General features: G+C 45.3%; 1 protein-coding gene across 5 annotated transcripts in view; it reads right to left on the bottom strand.

Moving 5' to 3' along the window:
- Window positions 1–22438, bottom strand: part of Specc1 (sperm antigen with calponin homology and coiled-coil domains 1) — a 266251-nt gene that overhangs the window by 208673 nt on the left and 35140 nt on the right. For 2 of the 5 annotated variants that reach the window (XM_006533656.3, XM_030246110.1), the window contains exon 1: window positions 8870–8972. The exons of the other annotated variants lie outside the window; for them this stretch is intronic. The gene's annotated coding sequence lies outside the window, so the exon portion shown is untranslated. Of the gene's footprint in view, window positions 1–8869; window positions 8973–22438 lie in introns of those variants that run through there. 5 annotated transcript variants of the gene reach the window in all.

Raw genomic sequence — 22438 nt, 5'->3', positions numbered from 1 at the left:
ATATAAGACCCTGTTTCAAAATACCAAAAAAAATCAAAACAAAACACCCAAAACAAAACAAACAATAACATAACCCCACAAACAAACAAAAAACAAAAACAAAAATCTAAAACAAGACTCCTTATAGATTGGAATTTATCAAATATAAACTTCTGCTCTTCAAAAGATGCTGCTAAGAAACTAATAGCCACAGAACACGAACCTGGAAGGCATTTTGCAAAGAACTCATGAGATTCAACCAAAGAAATAAGAGACACAACACAACAGCAATATGCACACTTCAAGAAAATATAAATAAGCCCTTCAACAACAAATATCTGGTTTGGGGTACTGTTTGTTTGTTTGCTTGTTTGTTTGTTTGTTTGAAAACAGGGTCTCTTTGGCTGTCCTGGAACTCACTCTGTAAACCAGGTTAGCCTCAAAGTCACAGAGATTCTCCTGCCTCTGCCTGCTACAATGGGAGATGAAAGGAACACAACAGCTGAATGGCTTTATTCTTTCACCTGTCTAGCAAGCATTCTGGGACTACTGTGTGTACCTCAGGCACTATGGCAGGCATCAGGGCACAAGGATGGGCAAGTCCAGTCCCACCCTTCCCACCTGGGTTCAGGGTCCAATATAGGGAACAGAAAATACAGACTGTCAAAAAAGGGAAGAGCTTACCCAAGAAGGGATACGCCCAAGACAAGAGGGAAAGGTTCTGGGTGACGTTGCCTATGGTAGGGGGGAACAGCAGCATCAGAGAAGGAGACACCACAGCAGGAGATGGGAAGCAAGCAGGTGGTGCTCAGTGCTTCAGGTGGACCTAGGAGGCCATGCTCACACATCATCTGCCCTGGTCCTGCCAGAGGGACACAGCCCTCCTCACAGAGGGTCCACGAGACCATCAAAGCACTCAGCAGCACAGGAAGGTTCAGTGTCTCCCCATGCAGGGGTTCCAGTAGCATAGGAAGCCATCAGAAAAGGACACTGTCCACAGTGCCTTGGGAGCCTGAGTACCCCAGAGGTCCTTACAATGCCGGGCTCAGTGGACACTTACAACCTAAAAGCATCTCTCAAGGTCCTACCTTTAATGTCCCCTTTCTCTCCCACCCTACCTCTACTTCCCCGTAGGGGAGATGGAAAAGGCTACTCATCTTTTTTTCTGAAGCAGACCTGGCTATTTCAGGCCTCCCAGTTCTCATGAGGAGGTTGTTACTGCAGCAACCAGGTATGACTTCCACACAGACCTGCCTCAGGGGAACCCCTGTTCCCCAAGTCGTGATGCATTGCTGGCTTACCTTGTGCACTCTCAGAATTAATAGATGTCCTCCTGTCTCTTTCTGCCATCCCTCCGGCAGCACAGTTAATGTCTCAGCCTAATACATTTCCTTCCTCCTTATAAACAGCATTCTCTGTGACCGAACCCACCCCGCCTTTAGCCTTCCCAACAGGGCGTTTTAAATTTTAATTGTTACATTTGGCTTCATTTCACTTTCCTTGTTTCTCACACCTTAATTTGGTGTTTCCATCTGTCTGTTAAGAACGTAAGCTTTGGGGAAATTGCAGAAGTCTTGGTGGCTGGCAGTGGCAACAACCGTGAGAAGAGGAATTATAACTAAGGTCTGTAGTCCTGTCAAAGAAAAGATGAAAAAAAGAACTAGAGAGGTGAGATTAGCTTGAGGTGAGGGGGCTGCATGTCGGAAAATCCCCAGTAAAGATGCAGACACTAGAGAAAGTACCCAAGGAGCTAAAGGGATCTGCAACCCTATAGGTGAAACAACATTATGAACTAACCAGTACCCCGGAGCTCTTGACTCTAGCTGCATATGTATCAAAAGATGGCCTAGTCGGCCATCACTGGAAAGAGAGGCCCATTGGACACACAAAATTTATATGCCCCAGTACAGGGGAACGCCAGGGCCAAAAAGGGGAAGTGGGTGGGTAGGGGAGTGGGGGTGGGTGGGTATGGGGGACTTTTGGTATAGCATTGGAAATGTAAATGAGCTAAATACCTAATTAAAAAAAAAAGATGCAGACACTCCACAGGTGCTTCCCAGAATAGCCACAACTTCACGTCCCTCCTCTGTAACTCTTCCCCCCGGCACCCTCCGGGTGATGTCATAGTGACACAGTAGCCGATGAGACTCTTCAGTGTGTTTGTGTCCCTTCGTCATCATGCCCAAGACCTCCTTATCTCCCCAGGCATGATGCTGCCTGGTGCAGACTAGGTATTGATGTCTGCTAGGTATTTAACTAGGTGCTATAGTCTACACGTGTCCTCCAAAGATCTGTATGCTAGAAGCTTTGTCCCCAGTGTGATGGCACTGCTGCAGCAGGACCTGCTGGCGGTAAATCTACTAAGTCATTTGGCTCAATGGTCACAGTATCAAACTACCCTCCAAATTTATATCTCCATATTAGCGAGAAGTCTCTCTGTGCTGTGGATCATGGTTAAGGCAGAAGCTCACAACTGATCAAAGTGTAGAGAGTGAATGTCAGGGAGGTGCTCATCCACAAATGGGATCACCACAAAGAGGGGCTGGGAAGACTTTAAGAGCCCGAGCAAGACTGGGGGCGGGGGGCAAGAAGGGCAGCATCTTCTAGGTGGGACAGGACCTCTGTACTCCTGAGTTCATGGTGGCTGTAGCTGTGGCTGCCTGCACCAGACCTGCATAAGATCAAACCAGTCAGCATCCGAGGATGAAGCAGGAAGGATATTTAACCCACCTCGGTGAGGAGTCCTATGCTAGGTTGATGATGCTCTAGTGAGCAGCCCTGAGTGGCCCCACACAGGAGTGTGTAAGCAGCACAGATGGGACTTGATACAATAGCTGTTTGTTTCTTTGTTTGTTTTTACAGAATTAAGGTTGGCCAGCAACTAAGGGCTTTAATCTTAGCACTAGGGAAACAAAGGCAGGTGGATTTATATGAGTTCAAGGCCCACCTGGTCTACCAGACAAATTCTGAGCCTGCCAAGCTAAAAAGTGAGACCCTATCTAAAAAACAAAAACAAAAACAAAACAAAACAAAAGACCCAAAGGAAGGAAGGAAGAAAGGATGGCAGCAGGCAGGAAGGAAAGAAGGAAGGACATTTAAGATAAAAATGTAAAGAGGTGGGACCTGACAGGAGCTGGCTAGGTGGTTGAAGGTGCCCCTTTCAGAAATGATTAACATAATACTCGTGGGACTGTTGTCAGCTCAGGCAAGAATAGGTGGTTATAAAAAGAACACTCTTGTACGAGCTCCCTCCATGAGGCCATCTACCACGCTGTCACCTAGCTAGACCGCCCTCGGCACAGGCTGAACGCGTGGGCTGGCTGCACATCTTGTGCTTCGGCCTCCAAAACTGTGAGCTGAGAACTGCTATTTTATGAATAAAGTACTTGGTGTTTTCTGTTATAGCAGCAAGAAACGGATTAAGAAACTGGATAAAGGCTCATTTTGAACCTCAGGTGGCAGCTTTTAAATGGAGAGATAAAATACAAGGGACGCTAGGGGGCCACTGAGCTCCGTAGGTAGTCACCACATGAAGCCTGGGAATGGGGACAGAGCAGGGAAGCCGCCAGCATGCAGCACTCCAGCAACTTGTCCTCAGTACTTGCCGTTCTGCTTTCTCAACGGCTTCTGGGCTTCTTCTTCTATAACCTGATTCAGGCTCCCCCGCCTCCAAATGCTCCTTGATATAAAAACCTGCTTTCCCAACGCTGGGCTTCTACATCTGGGATCCTGGTCCCAAGAATCTTCTCGCCCATGGGTCTGAGAAGTTTCCTGATTATCTATTTATGTCACACAAATATACAAACGCAGACTCATAAGAAATTCCAACACTGAAGTATATCCTCCCCAAAGAGAAAGCTGACTTGCCCCGGGTCTACTTCCCTCTTTGGAGGGAGCAGCACACACAACTTGATATCACACATCTATTGCTTTTTAAAATGAATTCTTATGACTATATAAAAATAATGATGCTTCTTCAAATAACTAAGAATTTAAACGTAATTTGATCACACCATATAGTCTTACTTAAAAATGTACAGCATCGAGCTGGGAAGATGCTCAGTTGCTAAAGCGTTTAGCATACGAACATGAGGAGCTGAGCTCTGATCCCAGTTCCCAGGCTTGGTGGCACGTGCCTGGAACCCCAGTGCTGGGGAGGTGGAGACATGGCGATCTCTCCTAGCCAAACCAGTGTGAGCTCCGAGTACAGTGTCAGATCCTGTCACTCCTGAGGCCTCTGCATGCTTGCGCACAAAAGCCTGTGTGCGCACACACATGTAAAACTACACAAAATATATGGTCTCGTCTTTTCTTTCTGAGACTGGTCTCACTGTGTAGCCATGACTGGTCTAGAGCTCACTATCTACTTTCTTATTGCTAATGTACACATCTATATGTTCTTGTCATTCATATGTCAGTCATATTCATATTCAAAGCTGTCAGTGTTTTGCCAGTGACGCTGCACGGCATTGCATGTGACATGCTGTGCACTCCTCCTGTGACCATGAGACTGGATATCATGTATTTACTCTCCTGAGAATCACCTACTTATAAGTGTTGCCCATTTTTCTTGTTTGTTTCTCATGCACGTGAGCTCCCCACTACACAACAGCCTTGGTCCTGCTCCACATCCTTCTCCCCTCCAGCCTGTTGTTACAGGGTAGCCGTTCCTAGTGTGTAGAGTGTCCGGATTATACAAAGGGCTTTCTTAAACCAAAAGGAAAAGTATATATATATATATATATATGTGTGTGTGTGTGTGTGTGTGTGTGTATGTATGTGTATATATATATTGCACACTTTTGCATTCAGTATACTTGTATTCATATGTTACATACTCTCTACACATTACATATAGCAGACTCTATGTGTACACACACATACATGTATTAGAGAATATAGTTTTTATTTCTTCACTCTCACCTGGGAGGTGAGAGACTCTCAGGACTCAAAGGGAGGGACTTCAGATGAAATGCCTAACAGTGGGGAGAGGGAACTCGAAGAGCTCACCTCCAGTAGAAAGACAGAGCATCAAGTGGAGGGATGGGGTTGCCATCCCACAGTCAAAAACTCTGACCCAGAATTGTTCCTGCCTAAAAGAATTTTTTTATCTAGTTATCTAGTTTCTTATTTTGACATAATTACTTTAGACATTCCATTCTTCCTATATATTACAAAAGAATAAATTACCATGATGTGCTAATGAGATAGAAATACATATCAATGTCACACACACACACACACACACACACACACACACACACACACACATTCCAGATTATCCCAAACCATTATGAAATCCCAGCACTTGGGAGGCAGAGTCAGGCTGATTTCTGAGTTCGAGGCCAGCCTGGTCTACAGAGTGAGTTCCAGGATAGCAAGGGCTACACAGAGAAACCCTGTCTCAAAAAAGAAAAAAAACAAAGGACATTATGAAATATCAACAAGCGAAGCTGGAGAGAGCGCTTCCGCTTGGACAGGCCACCCAGGTTCAGCTCTCAGCACCGAATGGGGCAGCTCACTACCACCTGCGACGCCAGCTGTAAGGGACACTTTTCTGGCCTCTGCAGGTTTTGCACTCATATTCACACACACACACACACACACACACACACACACACACAGAGAGAGAGAGAGAGAGAGAGAGAGAGAGATTTTAAAAATCTTTAAAAATATATCAGAGAGCATGAGGTTACTTATAAACGATATTGGGAAAACAGCTCAGTATTATTTTTAAATGTCAGGTTAAATCTACCTTCCACACCACTCGGCAGAGTAAATGCTAGAAGAAAATAAATCCCTTCAAAGAGAAGGCTCAGAAAAAGCAGAACAGTTTCGACTGTGGAAAAATACTAAATGACCACATGGTGTCCCAATAATTTTTATTTTATTTATTTACTATTTATTTTAAGAGTTTTACTTATTAAAACCAGGGTCTTGTATGTGGTTAAGCCAGCATCTACCAAATTCAAATCTTAAGATTTGCTTTACTTTAATTACGTGGAGGGCAGGTAAATACTGGTACCTGCAGAGGTCAGAAGAAGGTGGCAGATACCCGGGAACCTCCTGTGAGCTCCCTGGAGCGCGCGCTGGGGGCTGAATGGAAACCCGCAGGAGGGGGACCTGTGAAGTGCTCCTCACCACTTGGCGCCTTTCCAGATCCATGAAAAACCTTTAGAAGGTTAACATTGAGCTGGCAAAGCAGCCTGCAAGATGGTGACATTATGGCATCACGACAGACAGACACCAAGCTGGGACCAAATGCCTGACAGAAACAGCCTAAGGCAGCAGGGGTCTCTTTCTCTTTGACAGATTCAGTCCTTGACTAGATTTGGGGGTGGGGTGTGCTGCTCCTCTCACGAAGGAACCAGAGCAAGGGTGACAGGAAGGGGCCAGAGCAAGGCACAGCTCAGGGCTACCTTCCCCAAGCCAGACCCACTTCCCACCTTCCCACAAGTCAAGATCTCCCAAGTCTGAATCTATCAGTGGACTCAGCATCGCTTAAGTCTGAAATGTCATCTGGTCATCTGTGGAAACACCCTCACAGAACGGCCAACGTGCACTTTAGGAACCTCTTCAGCATCCCAGGTCAAATCAAGTTGACAGTCAAGATTAACCATTTCATGTATTCCACTAAAACCCCCATGAAAGCCAGCAGCAACAGGATGGGGGCAAGACCTTTAACATCGTCTTGTGAAAATGAAGATGTTCTGACTCACTCCTTGTCATGTCCATGGTGACAAACAGATGGAACTAAAATAGAAAGCTCTCGCCCAGCGGGTAGAAAGCAAGCCAGAAGCACATATCAGGCACCATTAAAGAGCTCCCACCAGGCCTGGAGCAGCTTAGGGGTACAGCATACACTTCATGCTAGGCTCTGGTTCAGGACCTGTGACACACACAAAGCATGTGTACCCTTTGACCCAGTGATCCCACACTGGCAAATTTACAGATATAACCCATAAATATGGGAAACATCCTCTGACCAAAGGAAGTTACTGAAATATTAGTTATAATGTAAGAAACGGAAGGAAGCAAGAAAAGAAGGGAGAGGGGGAGGGAGGGAAAATGGAAAGGTGGGGGTGGGGTGGGAGGAAGGAGGGAGGGTGGGAGGGAGAAGAGAGAGGAGAAACAAACAAACTGAATTTTTAGGGTTTTTTTCAATGATTTATTTATTTAGTTGATTGATTATTGAGACAGAGTCTTACATGTAGCCCCGAAATCACAGGAATCTACCTGCCTCTGCATTCTGAGGTGCTAGGATCAAAGGCATGAGTCGCTATACCTGGGTTTTGTTTTTGTTTGTTTTGTTTTAACTTAAAAAATTTAACCTCATTTACAGAGGGAGTTCCAGGACAGCCAAGGCTACACAGAGAAATTCTGTCTCGAAAACGCAAAAATACTTCTTTAAAGAGTGGGGGAGGGTAAGCAACAGGCAAATAGCACAGCCCTGGACCAGGAAGTCAAGACAAGCCATCCCATTCTGCCTGCACCGTCTCCTTCTGCCCACTGCCTTGCTTAGCTGTGCCCACCTCACTCGTGAAGTCAGGGCCACAGAGCTAGCTGCCCCAGGGGCTACTGCAGGCAATGAATGGCTGGAGTCCTGCTTACAAAGCACACACACGGCAGCTTTGCCTGTTCCAGGGTGAGAGCTCTAAAATATTACCTTTGTCATTTAACATTTGAAAAATAAGACGGAGAGGAGTCTTTAAAAGAGGAGAGCTTCCAAGGGTGCAAGAGTTTATCTCCAACTCCAGAGTTTTACCTGAGCGCCAAGTGTAGCTCATTCTGCATTCCCCTCTGCCTTCAGGAGTCCCTGTCCAGATGTCTCGTGACAGTAACTCACTTGGCAAGGGGAAGGTCCCGGGAAGCAGAACCAGCTACTCTAAAAAAAGAGCCCTAAGTCACCGGGAGTGTAGAGAATGGAACTTTGGAACTTACTGGGATGAAAGGAGCCACCTGGATGAGAACTCCTGCAGAAGCCGCACAAACACATCGGGAACGCAAGGGTGACTTTGCGTTCTGAAAGGGAAGGTGCATCTCACCACTTACAGCGTGAGCTCTCCACATTACTGAGCTAAATCACTCCAATATAAAAGTTCCAATGGACCGGAAGAGGAAATCAAAGCCCAAGCTCCATTCCCAGAAAACAGAGTGGAAACTAAGAATAGAAATCCAGAAGCCTTCAGAAGATACAGCAAAGAATTGACAGCCTTCTGTAGAGTCGGGGAAGACGGTCACAGAAAAAAACATGAACACATAGCTTCCTAGAAAAGCCACAGTCGCTGTCCTGTTATCACTTTGAAATTCTGCCATCTGGGGTTTCTCTAGTATCTAATTCCAGACCCCAGAAATAAAGTCTGGTCCAGATGTGCAGCACTGGGACAGAATCCACTCCTCTGCTAGATGCCAGGTCAAACTCGACATGCTCATAACTCCAGAACCTTCCACATACCAAGAACTCATCTAACTGGAAGCTTTTCTCAGCAGGACTTTAGACTTCTACCCTTATCCAAAAAGATGCACCAAGCCGGTCTAGTCACTTACAAGGAGGGGGCTCTGCATTTCTAGTGACTAGCACCCAGGGAGAAGGCTTTTTGGCAGAAGTTTATACAGTAACTTGAGCATGAGTCATTCTGACTTTGCATGATGGGGGGAAAAATGACTCACAAGAAGACTGTTTTCCTCCCAAGATAGTATATGAGGATCAAATGCACGGTCAGCCCCCAAAGCAAGCAATGTTGGCTTCCGCAGTCCCCACACAACTGAAGACACGGCTGCTGGGTGAGCACCTTCAGGTCTACGGGTGCAGCAAGACCTCTCTTCCAGTCAGAGCCATCCCCTAAGATCGTTCACCCCAGTCTTAAATAAGAACCAGCTTCGTACTTACTGCAAAGCCCTCGGCTCCTCTTCCCTCCCGGGAGCTGCCGGCCTCAGTCAGTAAAGCCACTGCTCTATTCTGAGCCAGTTGCTGTCTGAGAGGAAAACCACACTCAGCCAGCGCTTGGGCAAGGCCTGCTCAGGAAGCAGGCGGGCTCTGCCTCCCGTGCCTCTCCCTCTCCCTCTCCCCTCCCGCCCCCCACTTACAAGTTCACATATACACATGGTGCAAAATCAAATTTCTCTCTCACTGGGTGCCAAGTATTTAATTTAGACTTCTCCAAAATTAAAAATGTAAAGATGTCGGCTGGCTAGGAAGAAAAGGGAACTCCCTCAACCCACAAGAGCAAGGACAAATACCCTGAGATATCGAACCAAGAGAAAGAGGCAGTCTGCCCAAGAGCTTCGAGCTTTGGGGCCCTCGTGAGTGCTGCTGTCTGTGGAGCTCTGGGTTGACAGGAAGTCAGGAACCAGGAAGCTCTTTAAAGCAGGCAGTAGTCTGGACTCGACAGAAAGACCTGAAGTCTTTAACCACGGCACCTTCAGGAATTTATTGTAATTTCTTTTTTAATCCTAAGTAAATAGGTCCATACTTAATTTTTAATTCACAAAGCTCCCAAATGATAGCTCCTTCTTCATTATACCTGGCTTGTGGCCCCGTGCCTCTAAATAAACTCAGCAATTCTTGTGCCCGCTACTGCTGCCCCTTTGGGCAGCAATACTTTGGAGCAAATGTGCAGGAAATTCTGTGATGGTTAACACCAAGAAAACAGCCTGGGAAAATGAGGCAGACTCTACCATAAATAAAATGTAAAAGCCAATGAATGACAAGATGGGACAAACAGACATGCATGCACAGCCTTTGGTTCACTAGTCCCTTGGTGCAAATGCCGGCTACTCAGTGACCATAAGGGAACGCTGAATCGCCTCAGTGTGAGGTCTCCTGCACAAGCTCTGTGTCTGAGCACATTGTCCCTGGCTGGTGGTGATGTTTGGGGATGTTGTGAAACCTTTAGGGCATGGAACTTGGCTGGAGTCACTGGAGGTGGGTCCTTGAAAGTTATACTGGATTCTGGTTCCAGCTGGAGCTTTTTCTAACACCTGCTCCTTACCATATGGAGGAGCAGCTATGAGCTCCTACTGTATCCACGTCTGATGAACTGAGACCCTCCCAAATGATGAGCGAAATCAAGCCCTTCCTCCGTTATGCCCCTTCTATTGGGCATTTTATCACAGTCGTGACAAAAACAACGACTAGGTATACAAAGCTATGTGAACAACTATGGTCTTTACCTGCTCTGAACGTGTTAGTCAGACTTCCATCATGACAAAATCCCTCACAAAGTCAAACGGACGGGAAAGGTTTCATTAGCTCAGAGCTTCAGATTCAGTCCACAGCTGCTTTGGGTCATTTTTCTGGCCCTATGCTATAGCACACAGCGCATGGCAGAGCCAAGTGGCTCTCCTCATGGCAGCTAGGGAAACCAGAGGACCATAAGGGCTGGGGTCAAAATGTAGCCTCCAAGAGCAGGATCCCAGAGGCAGTGAGATGGCTAAGAGGTAAAGGTACTTGCTGTCTACGATGACAGGCACCTGAGTCGGATCCCCAGCGCACACACAAACAGGAAAGGGAAGAACCAAAGCTAAATTGTCTTCTGATTTCCACCCCACCCCCACAGCATCAGCACGCACCCCCAAACACACATCATCATCATAATCACAATAATAATGAGTAACTTTTTTAAAAAAGAAAAGAGTGTGCTGGTAATGACCTAATTTTCCCAATCAGGCTCCACTTCCTGCATCTCCCACCACCGGAGCCTCTTCAGTTACAGATGCACAAATCAATTAATCCACCCACAAGGCCAGGGCATCCACAGCCCAGTGGACTCCCGAAGGCCCCATCTTTCAATACTTCTGTGCTGGAGATGAGGCTTTTGAGGATGATTTAAGATCTAAATACCAGTGGCTGGGGACACAGCTCAGTGGTAGAGAATTTACCTGGCATTCACAAGGCTCTGAGTCCAATCCTTAGTGCCTAAAAACAATCCAAACAGCAAAACAGATGCCCGAACAGACCAAGAGCAAATTAAATCCAGCAGTGTATACAAATGATGCTATGCCGTGACCAAAGGAGATTCACAGCAGGAATTTTAGACTGATTATCACAAATGAGAATCAGACATAATTCTGATTAACAGTGACAACATAGTTCAAATTAAAAGACTAAAAGAGAAAACCCACACAACCGTTTCAACAAATATTGAAGAAACACTTTTAAAAAACCCAAATTTTTATGATTAAAAAAAAATAAAATCCAACCACTAGGAATAAAAGGGAATTTCCTCCACGTGACAAAGGGTAACTACAAAACACCCACGACCAACATCGGAAACCCTTCTCTTGAGACCAGAAACAAGACCAGATTTCTCTGTCCTCCCTATGTCTAGTCAACAATGCACTGAAAAGCACCTGAGTCTGTCTGATCCCCTGAGCCACCGTACAAACGCCAGGTGTGGTGGCTTGGGCTTGTAATTCACATATGTACATTAAAAACACTAAAGTGCTTACGAATAAATAAGATGTGCTCACTGCTAACTGCAAAGTGTCACTGAAAATCCTGACAGGGTGGGCCAGCAAGATGGGCTCAGCATCCAGGGTCCCAGGCTTGCCTGACAGCCTGAGTTTCCCAGAGCCTCCTGGTGGAAGGGGAGAACCAATTCCCACAGGTTATTCTCAGGTGTGTGTGTGCTGGCACACATACACATACTCACATAAAATAAATGTTTTTGTTTTTTTTTTAAATTCAACTTGAAATTTAAGGACAGGCATCCTGTGTGTTAGGAGACAGGAAGATCTATATGAGGTCCAGGCCAGCCTGGTCTATGTATTAAATACCTGGATAGCCAGGGCTACACAAAGAGATCTTGTTTCAAAAAACAAAACAAAACAAAACAAAACAGTTATGGGCTCTCTGTTGGAAAAAAAAATCCAGCTATCGGCTCTCGGTTGGAAGTCAAGGGTAGGTCTAAACCTGGGTCAGGAGTTCAGTCCTCCTTGGTGTCTGACCACCTTCCATATATGGAGAGGCAGCTCACACAGCAATGCAGCTGTGCAGAGAGCTTAGCAGGCACATAAGGGTTGCAGCCAATTGCTTTGGAGATGTCCCTGAAGACAGGATCCTCGGCTATACTCTAAATAATCAACTTTAAGAATACATATGTATTTTACTTTAATATGTGCATAGATGTTTTGTCTACAAGTGTTGTCTCTTCATCATGTGTATAGTACCCACAGAGACCAGAAGAGGGCGACAGATCCCCCAGTCCTGAGTTGCAGTGGTAAATTGCCATACAGAACACAGAATAGGAACTGTTCAATCACCAGCAGAGTTTCACTAAAGCCCATGTTGACGGTGTGCAGCTACTGAACAGACCTGCTCTGCACTGCATCATGGGACATCACTCAGAAATCTTCCTCTAACAAAGAAAACGGGAGATTTTTAAGGTCTGAATTACTTGGCAAGTGAATTCTATCTTAATTTAAAAAGTAATATTGGGGCTGGTAAGATGGCTCAGCAGTTAAGAGCACCGACTGCTCTTCCAAAGGTCCTGAGTTCAAATCCTAGCAACCACATGGTGGCTCACAACCACCCTTAACAAGATCTGACTCTCTCTTCTGGTGTGTCTGAAGACAGCTACAGTGTACTTACATATAATAAATAAATAATTTTTTTAAAAAAGTAATATTGGAAATAATCTGTGATATTGAGCAATGAGTAATATTTTTGGAAAATGCAGATCATAAATGGTAAGAGCCCACATTTATACTTACTAAGAATGATTCTCAGCTGGTCAGTGGTATCACACATATTTAATCCCAGCACTTGGGAGGCAAAGGCAGGCCAGCATGGTGAACAAATTGAATTCCAGGATAGCCAGGGCTACACAGAGAGATCCTGTCTCAAAAAAATAAACAAACGGGGCTGGAGACATGGCTCAGTGGTTAAGAGTACTGACTGTTCTTCCAGAGGTCCTGAGTTCAATTCCCAGCAACCACATGGTTGCTCATGGTAATGGGATTTGACGCGCTCTTCTGGTGGGTCTGAAGAGAGCAACAGTGTACTCACATATATAAAATAAACAAATCTTTAAAGTAAATAAATGAGAGAGAGAGAAGGCTCTTACTGACTAGTGCAGTGACAGAAGAACTTTCTTTAGGCTTTTTAAATTTTTCTACAGTACAGTAAATATTTGACAATTTTGTGGAGTAACGTTTATTTACATAATTTTTATCTATAGAACATAAATGCCCCAGTGTGGTTTATTTTGAGACAAGGTTTCTCTGTGTAGCTCTGGCTGTCCTGGAACTCACTCTGTGGATCAGGCTGGCCTCAAACTCACAGAGATGCACCTGCCTCTGCCTCCTGAGTGCTGAGATTAAAGTGTGCACCAGCATGCCCAATGACTACTTTAAAACAAGAAAATTTACTAATGGCAGACATTGCTTCTTTTGTTAAAGACTTCCTCAAGAAAGGCAGTATTCATGGTCATTTGCATTTGTAATAACATGGTGGTTAACAGTGAATAGTAATGTTTTTATTTGTTCCTTTTATCAACAGTTAGACTTTTGGCCACTTGTTAAGGTGAAAGGGCTCGGGAGGACTAGCACTGGGCAGCAGTAAAAACTGTGCTGCTGAGATGATGTTGTCTATGTACCCCGACGCATCAGATGCTGTTTGTATAATCCCATAGCTTACACTGCAGAAAGCAAGCTCAAGCGGCCCAAGAAAGGCTTTCTTAACTGTAGCAGCGGTTGATTTTTGAGGAGACTGACAACCATACCACTTGGAGGCATCTGTAACTTTGATTTTTCAAATCTTACTTTCAATGATGGTTATTAAACACTTTCACCTCCCTTCTAGCCCACTACCCACCAGAGGTAGTCGGAAAGAAAGAATACGGGGGGACCTGTTTAGAAAGGTTCTTTGGAGCAACTCCCGTCTGTGTTGTCTGGAAATCGGCAGTTCAGTTCACAGATCAGCAGCGGCAGCTCAATTCACTCGCAAACACTTCTCGGATACACCAGCAGTCCAGTTTGCTAGAGTCGGCATAGCAAACAGGAATCAGCAGTGGTGGCACGACCTCGCAGAGACAGCCAGGCCTCAGCCTCGGCTCTAGTCAGCAGGAGGGACCAGGAGGAATGCCAGGGGAAGTGCCTCTCTCAGGGAAGCGAAGATCAGCAAAGACTCCAGACCCACAAGTGTTGCACAGCTAGCTCTATAAGCAAGTCTAGCTCCACCTCTGTCACTTTTTTATTTATACCCTCCAAACATCGTATGTCCCCCACGGGTCCTGCCTCAGCTGATACCACTCTGCCAATCAGCCTGAGTCCACCGAAGCAGCAAGAAACTACAGCACACCACCAGAAGATTTTGGTGGGTTTCTCTCTATGGAGTCCTGACAAATGCAGCTCAACTACAAAATGTAAGGTAAACCAATACATGTGTGTCGTTAGCAAAGAATCCTTCATCACGTGTCCTTTCACATGCTTGCTTTAGCAGAACATCCTTTCACCTGTGTCTGCTTCAGCTAAACATGCCTTCACAAGTCTGCCTTAGTCTTTCACCTGTGTCCACTTCAGGAAAACGCTCTTTCGTGTGTTTGCCCCAGCAAAAAAAACCATCCATCACAACTGACTCTCCAAAGAACCCTTAAGTTTTCACTTCAGGCATCTGTAAGCATGAATGCTGGAGGACGCCCAGGAGGCCGAGCCCAGGCCAGTGCCCTGCAGCTGCAGCAACAGCTGCCCGGGCTAAGTTCATGTCTCAGTGAGAAACCTACCCAGTCTCCAAAGAACAAGAATTTCCTAGATCCTCGCCCAAACCAAACCTTAAAAAATGTTCTGTTTTGCTGCTGGAAAATAAATTTATCAACCCTAAAAATAACTCGGACGAAGTCAGGGAATGGAAGTGATTCTGCATGAGTGTCAAACAGATGTTGGACTAATTTTACAAAGACTCAGAAGAAGTGTCCTGGGGACTTCTGTGTGACAGCAGAGAGGGACTGAGAAGAATCTGATGGTGCAGAATGGCAGGGCACACTTGGGGTTGGGGAGGGTGATAAAATCTTCACAGTTTTCTAGGTTTCATCTAGCCAGAAATGGATCCAGTGTCTATTAACAGGCGGTGGGTTAGATCGTGGTTCTCCACCTTCCTCACACTGAGACACTTCTTCATGTTTTGGTGACGCCAACCATAAAATTATTTCATGGCTACTTCGTAACAGTAATCCTCTGCTACTGTTATGAATCACAATGTAAATAGTTGCTGTGCAGGATACCTGATATGTGACTCCTGAGAAAGGGGTCACAACCCACAGGTTGAGAGCCACAGTTAGCAAATGATCACACTAATGTACTAAACAAACTCTGAAAATTGTCAGAGTATAGAATGATATTCATTCACCATAACAAAATACCTGGGATGATCAACTTAAAGGAGAGAAAGGTTTATCTTTGGAGGACTCAGACCACAGTCAGTGGGACCATGGCTTCCCAGCCTGTGACCAGCCAGTGAGGCATGGTGGAGTACTGCTACTCTCTCATAGCCAGGATGCAGTGGAGGAAGAGAAGGAGCCAGAGGCTCCATTGCCTTCTCTAAGGCATGCCCAATGACTAGGAGACTTCCCAATGGGCCCTGCATCTGGGCCCCCCTTTCCTAACTGTTGGTCTTGGAGCCTTTAACACAAAACACTTTAGGTGACATTTCAAGATCCAGCTATACAATGCTGTCCTTTGTGAGATCCATAAGGTCTGTGTGTCTACAAGCACTTGGTCCTGCTCAGAGGAACTTGACTTCTCTGTGAACCAAAGCATCTCTTCAGATCACTTTAATTTCTCTCTAAAGCATCACATTTCACGGTACAAAATTACATAGAGAGAACTAATTACAGGGGGAGACACCACACTGGGCAAGGGATGGCTGGAGAGGCCGACATCATAAGAGCCAGGAGACAAGGTTCATTATGCAGCAAAGCTCGCTCTATAAGTACATGACTAGGAGCAAGAAGCATGCCTACTGACAAGTCACGGTGTGTTGCAAGGTTTGCGTTTTTATAAAAGCAGTGCTGTATCACCAGGTGAACTCACTCACTGAGATCAGGAGCACAACCTTCAAAGGTTGCATGGGGTGAGATGTGTTTGTCTCCAACGACAGACCCTCCTCTGTCCTCCCACCCAGCAGGACCACCCTCCCTCTGCTCCTGGCCTTCCATACCTGCCAGCTATGCTGAGCTTCCATCCCAGGCTACGTAGATTAGAGTTTGTTTAATGAGCCAGGAACAAGAGATCAGCTACTTTTTTGGATTCTAAACAGATGCTGAACTAATTTAGGGAGAATGTAGACTAAAATGACCCAGCCTCAGTCTGACTCGGGGATGTGACCATCCGGCACACTTTCTGACCATAAGATCCAGGCTATATGATGCTCTCCTGTTGTTCTTCCCAAGCCTGTTACCATATTCACCCTGAGCCTCGCTCATTGGCTCATAGGGAGTTAGAGCCTCTGGCCCCTCCCTCTTTCCTGGTTCTTTTCCTCTCTTGCTGGTCCCACATACCTACTTCTCTGAAAACTCCCACGCCAAGATCATGTTCTTCCACCAACATGTCCTTGACTGTCACCCACCAGCCTGGGATCACCAACTTATTTTTATTTGTTTAATCTATTTTTATTTGGGCCCCCAAACAGAAATGAAAGACCAACTTTCCTCAAGGTCCTCTTATCTCATCTCAGAGGGAAGCCCATCTGATTGTTGGCACAGGTCTTTCACTACTTTCAAAACCAGCCTCGGCATCAGTAAAGGCAACAGTTTCAACTTGGATTCTCTGGCTCCTGATACCTTGTGTCTTGGTTGATTCTGATCTGCCTAGGCTTGTCAGTCAGTCGGTTTGCTATCTCCCACTTATGAACCCCCTCTCTCAGCCTCTTGAGTGCTGGGATTACAGATGTGTTTGTAGAGGTGGGTGGGGGGGGTGGAAGGAGAACAGGGGATGACTTAACACTGTCTCTCTCAGCCTGTGACAGTTGTGCTCGAACCTGTCAATGTGCAGAAAGGGACTTCAGAGAGCACAGAAGGGACAGAGACTTGCTGGATGCTGGTAGTGCTTAAGAAAACAGAATGAGATTCTAAAATCAGCCTTGGAGATTAACAGAAGTACAGGGCGCTTCAAAAGGATTAACAAGAGATTACCTCTTGAAAATCTCATCAAGGAAGAAAAAAAAATTAGAAACAAGCAAGAGGGCATAATTATATGCATGGGCTTTAAACCAAGCAAAACTGATCATTTTCTATGAAAACACAGATGACCAAAATTAACTCAAGAAGAGACAAAGAGTCCAACAGAAAAAAAGCAAAGGATACACACACACACACACACACACACACACACACACACACACGACCACCAAGCATACAGAGTCATGGTTAGCCAATAAAAACATCACTTTTACCAAAATGAAAAATAAGCCAAGCACACCTATAAACCTAATACTCAGGAGGCTGAGGAGGCTGAGTGAGGCTGAGGAGGCTGAGTAAGGCTGAGGAGGCTGAGGGAGGCTGAGTGAGGCTGAGTGAGGCTGAGTGAGGCTGAGTGAAGCTGAGGAGGCTGAGGAGGCTGAGTGAGGCTGAGGAGGCTGAGTGAGGCTGAGGAGGCTGAGTGAGGCTGAGGAGGCTGAGGATGCTGAGGAGGCTGAGGATGCTGAGGAGGCTGAGTGAGGCTGAGGAGGCTGAGTGAGGCTGAGGAGGCTGAGGAGGCTGAGGAGGCTGAGTGAGGCTGAGGAGGCTGAGGATGCTGAGGCATGAGGATCCCTATGAGTTTGAGCCATCTTTGGCTGCATACAGAACTCCAGCCCAACTTGATATTCAAAGTAAGATCCTGCAGAGATACACACACACACACACACAGAGAGAGAGAGAGAGAGAGAGAGAGAGAGAGAGAGAGAAGAGAGATGCACTCTGATGAGCTGTTCTGCATGGCAGGTCAGCAGAGTGAAAGTGGTAAAGATGTTTTATATTGCAGTGTTTCTATATTTGATATTTTAAAAAATTACTATTTTTTTCTTATTTTAAAGATGTATTCATATTAATTTTATACACACACACACACAGAGGTACTTTGCCTGTGCACCATGCCCAGAAAGGCTACTGGATTCCCTGGAGCTGGAGCTAAAGATGGATGTGAGACAGCCTGTAGGTGCTGGGGATTGAACCTGTATCCTCTGGAAGAGCACCCAGTGCTCTTAACCACGGAGTCATATCCCCAGCCTGTATTTTTGAATTTTAGAAAATGTGTTGTTGTGTGTTGGAACTGAAGAAGATAAAACAAAATAGAACTTTTAAACTCTCATGGAAAGGATGGATACCACAGTTGTTACTGTCTTCACACTGAAGAGCAAAATCCAAAATGAGGACACAGACTGAAAATAGTCTGTGGGTCTGAAACACAGTCAGGATGAGAAATGAAGGATAGAAACATAATCAAGGGAGCACAGAAGCCACACCGTATCAGCCCGAGGGCAAAACTCCTGCTGCACAGTGCACAGCACCTGGCAAGCTACTCAGGGTTTGTGGAACAAATGAAAGACAAATAAGACCAAAATCAGTGATTTACATACTAGAAAGTATTGTATGATCAGTAATAGAAAAAACTTCTGTATTAATCAGGGCTCTCTAGAGTCACAGAACATATGGAATGTCTCTCTATACTGAGGGAATTTATTATGATGACTTAGTCTAGAGTCCAAGTCCCCAACAACGGTCAGCTGGAAACACATGGATCGAGTAGTGGCTCAGTCCCATGAGCCTAGTTATTTCAGCTGGTCTTCTGTAGAAGTAGATTCCAAGAGATGTGCTGGCAAGTAAATGCAAACGGTGAAGAAGAGAGAATCTTCCTTCTTCCAATGCCCTTCTGTAGGTCTCCAGCAGAAGGTGTGGCCCAGATTAAAGGGGTGAACCACCACGCCTGGGTCTGGGACTTGTTTTGTCCCAGGATGACTTTGAACTCAGAGATCTCCTTGCCTTAGTCTCCTGAGATTAAAGGTGTGTACTACCTTGCCTGGGCCTAAGCTTTTCATAGCCCTATGGCTCAAGTTCTCCATGCCAAGATCCAGGTGAGAAACTTGTGTCTTCCAGCCTCTAGGTCTGATCACAGGTGAGCCCTCCAATTCTGGAATGTAGTTCATTCCAGATATAGTCAAGTTGGCAACCAGGAGTAGCCATTACAACTTCCAAAAGTATCCTGGGGTGGGGGTGGGGGGTGAAAAAAAAAAGCCCTGGTGCTGAAGAGACAGCTCAGTTAAGAGCACAGACGGCTCTCCCAGAGGACCCACATCAGTAGGCTTACAACTGCCTCTTGGCACCAGCTCCAAAGGGAGCCAATGCCTCCAGCTTCCATGGCCACCTGAATTTACCCCACACAGACACACACAGACATATACACAGTCACACACACAGACACACACACACAGACACACACACAGAGACACACACAGACATACACAGACATACAGACACACACACACACAGATACACACAGACACACACAGAGACATACACACAGACATACACAGACACACACAGACAGACACAGACACACACAGACAGACACACACACATACACAGACAGACACACACACAGACACATACAGACAGGCACATACACAGACACACACAGACAGACACAGACACACACACACAAACACACAGACACACACAGACAGACACACACACACATACTCACACACAATTAAAAAAACAAAAACCAGTCCTCACAGGCCTTGTTGGTGAGGAGTCCTGAGCAATTATTAACTAGGCTGTCCACTACCAGACAGCAGTAGACCCAAGAATCCCAAAGGACACAGCGATAAGAGTCTACCCAACCTGCATAGACAGCCTGTGTGGGAGGAAGCACAAACTCAGAAGCTATAATCCCAATTGCTGGGCCCCAGAGACCAAACATCCCTGAAGTGACATATCCCAGAAATACCACATTTCTGCTTCCTGTTTGTGGTGAAGATGTGAGCTCTCTGCTGCTGCTCCAGCCAGCCTGCCTGCTACTTACTTCCCTGCTGAGGTGGACTCGTCCCTCTGGAATCATAAGCTAAATAAAGCCTTCCTTCTGTAAGTTCCTTTGGTTGTGGTGTTTTATCAAAGCAACAGAAAAGTAACTAATACACTATATACTGAGACTCTGTCTTAATCATTAAAATACGAATAAATAATATGTGGTATGATGTTTGAAAGAAACAAACTTATTCACACATTCTTCACACATGTAGGTATAAAATTATAGTCAATGGAATACTGTTATATATAGTCTTTACATTTTTCCATCATTCTCAAGAATTCCATATATCTATATAATGAAATATGATCACATGTAACCCCCATTTTCCCCCTATCCCTCCCCAAGCACACACCCACTCTTAATTTTATGTCTTGAACTGGAAACTTCTGGATTCTTGGGAAAGTCGGTTATGTCAAATAATGTTTTTCTGGGGCACAAAGGTGAAAGAATGTTTTCCTGAAGCAGGCACAGACACAGGTGAAATGATGTTTTGCTATAGCAAACAGGTGAAATGATGTGTGATGAAGAAATATAAAAAATGACCCCACAGAGAGCGGGAGCGGGAGCATTGGTTTGCTTTGCTCCGCCTCACTATTCTTTGCAAACGACAAGCACATATTGGTTCACATTACATTGTGTTGCAGAGTGCCACTTGTGATTCCTTGGAGAGAAACTCTCCAAAGAACTTCTCATGAGGTTCCTGTGGCCTCTTGCACTTCTGTGACCCCAGCCCATTGGTGAGCCTTGCTTCTTCTGGATTGAGCTGCCCTTGCTGAGTCACGTGGTGACTGTCCAGAGGACTGGACTGCATGCAGCTGCTGGTTCATATGTGGTGTTTGCTACTGCACTGAACTGCTGATATCCTGACAAAGATTGGACTTGCCTCCAAAGAACTAATTCTAAACAGGTCTATTTTCCCCGTGTCCTAATAACTTTTCTCTTTCACTACCTCTGGTGGATGGTGGGCAAGAGGAGAGGTTGAAGGTTTATTAAAGTAGGTTGAGGAAAATTTATAATTTATGCCTACAATGTCTCTCTTGGAAAGAATTGTTGTTTATTGTGTCTATACTGTTCTTTGTGTCTATTTAAGGCCACACTACAGGTACTGGTCACTTGTCTATAGCAGAGTTAAATGATGTGGTCATAATATTTGTTCACTGGCATTTACTATTAGTTTGTGCTCATGTTTGTTAAAATTCATTTTTTCCAATTCTTAATTTTGCAGTAGTACATCATTATAGACTACAATGTGGTTTGATGATGTATAAAGTCACATTGAGAGGAATTAAAATACAATTCTTAGCGTGTGTAAGCATATACTGACTGGAACTCAAATGTGTACCAGGAAAGCTATAATAGCTAATATTGGTTGTCAATTTGACTATGCCTAGAATCGACGAAAATACAAAGCACTGGGCACTCCTGTGAGACATTGTCTTGACTGGATTATCTGAAGCAGGAAGACTCACCCTAAATGTGGTTGGCACCTTCTGATGGGGCCCAGATAACAGGACTTGGAAGAAGGAAACTGCTTTTGGCTTGCCTGCCCTCACTCTCACTGGCGAGTTCATCTCTCTTGAAGCTGCTGTTAGAACCAGCTTCTTCAGGACTCCAAGGTAGACTGAAGACCAACAGTTCTCCAAGATCCTCCACCCCTTCAGTGGAAGGTTGGTTCTGCTGAGATATCCAGCATCATGGACTGAGCAACTACCAGAGTTTCAGACTCTCCAGTGTGAGACATTTTCAGATTATCTACACCACATCCTATAAGCCATCCTAACAGATCCATGAACACACACACACACACACACACACACACACATTCTATCAGTTCTGTGTCCAACTAACAAGTTTCTATGTTGTATATCCAAGTGATACACCAAAGTACTGGAAGCCCAGAAATGAGGCACCTGTAGGAGAAAACTCCTACACTAACACACATTCAAAATGTCCTTTCCTTTTGTTTCACCCGAAACCTCTTGGAGAAAAAGGAGCATGATCAGAGGCACTCCTCTGTCACCTCCATGGCACAAGCTGAGCATGCCCAGAAGTGCCCTTTTCCACCATTTTTACCTTTCAAACATGACACTGACTGAAGTGTGTGTCTGCCATCTTACGTTCTTGAAATACGACCTTAAAATGATCATGCAATCATGTACCTCTTACACTGAGCATGCAAAGGTATGTTCCTGCCCCTAGAGTGCTTTTCTATATGAAAATGTGTCAGTTCTTCAGGAAAATCTTTGTTCAAGAGCATCGCTTTGAAAATAACTCCCATGTTCTCCCTTGCCACGACAGGCAATACATTTTTTCTTCACTCTTATTTCTTGGCTGTATTTGTTTCTGGTTTTGTAGTAGGATGGTAAATACTGACAAATTTGGGCTTCCAGCTAAGAGGGCAGCTTAAAAACTGCCTCCTGGTGACCTGGTAAAGGAGAGTCAGAATGAGGAAAAA

This window comes from Mus musculus, chromosome 11 (genome assembly GCF_000001635.26).
Source record: "Mus musculus strain C57BL/6J chromosome 11, GRCm38.p6 C57BL/6J".
Lineage (NCBI taxonomy): Eukaryota > Metazoa > Chordata > Mammalia > Rodentia > Muridae > Mus > Mus musculus.
Note: the sequence above shows the minus strand (reverse complement) of the source record. Positions and strands in the feature narration are given on the sequence as shown.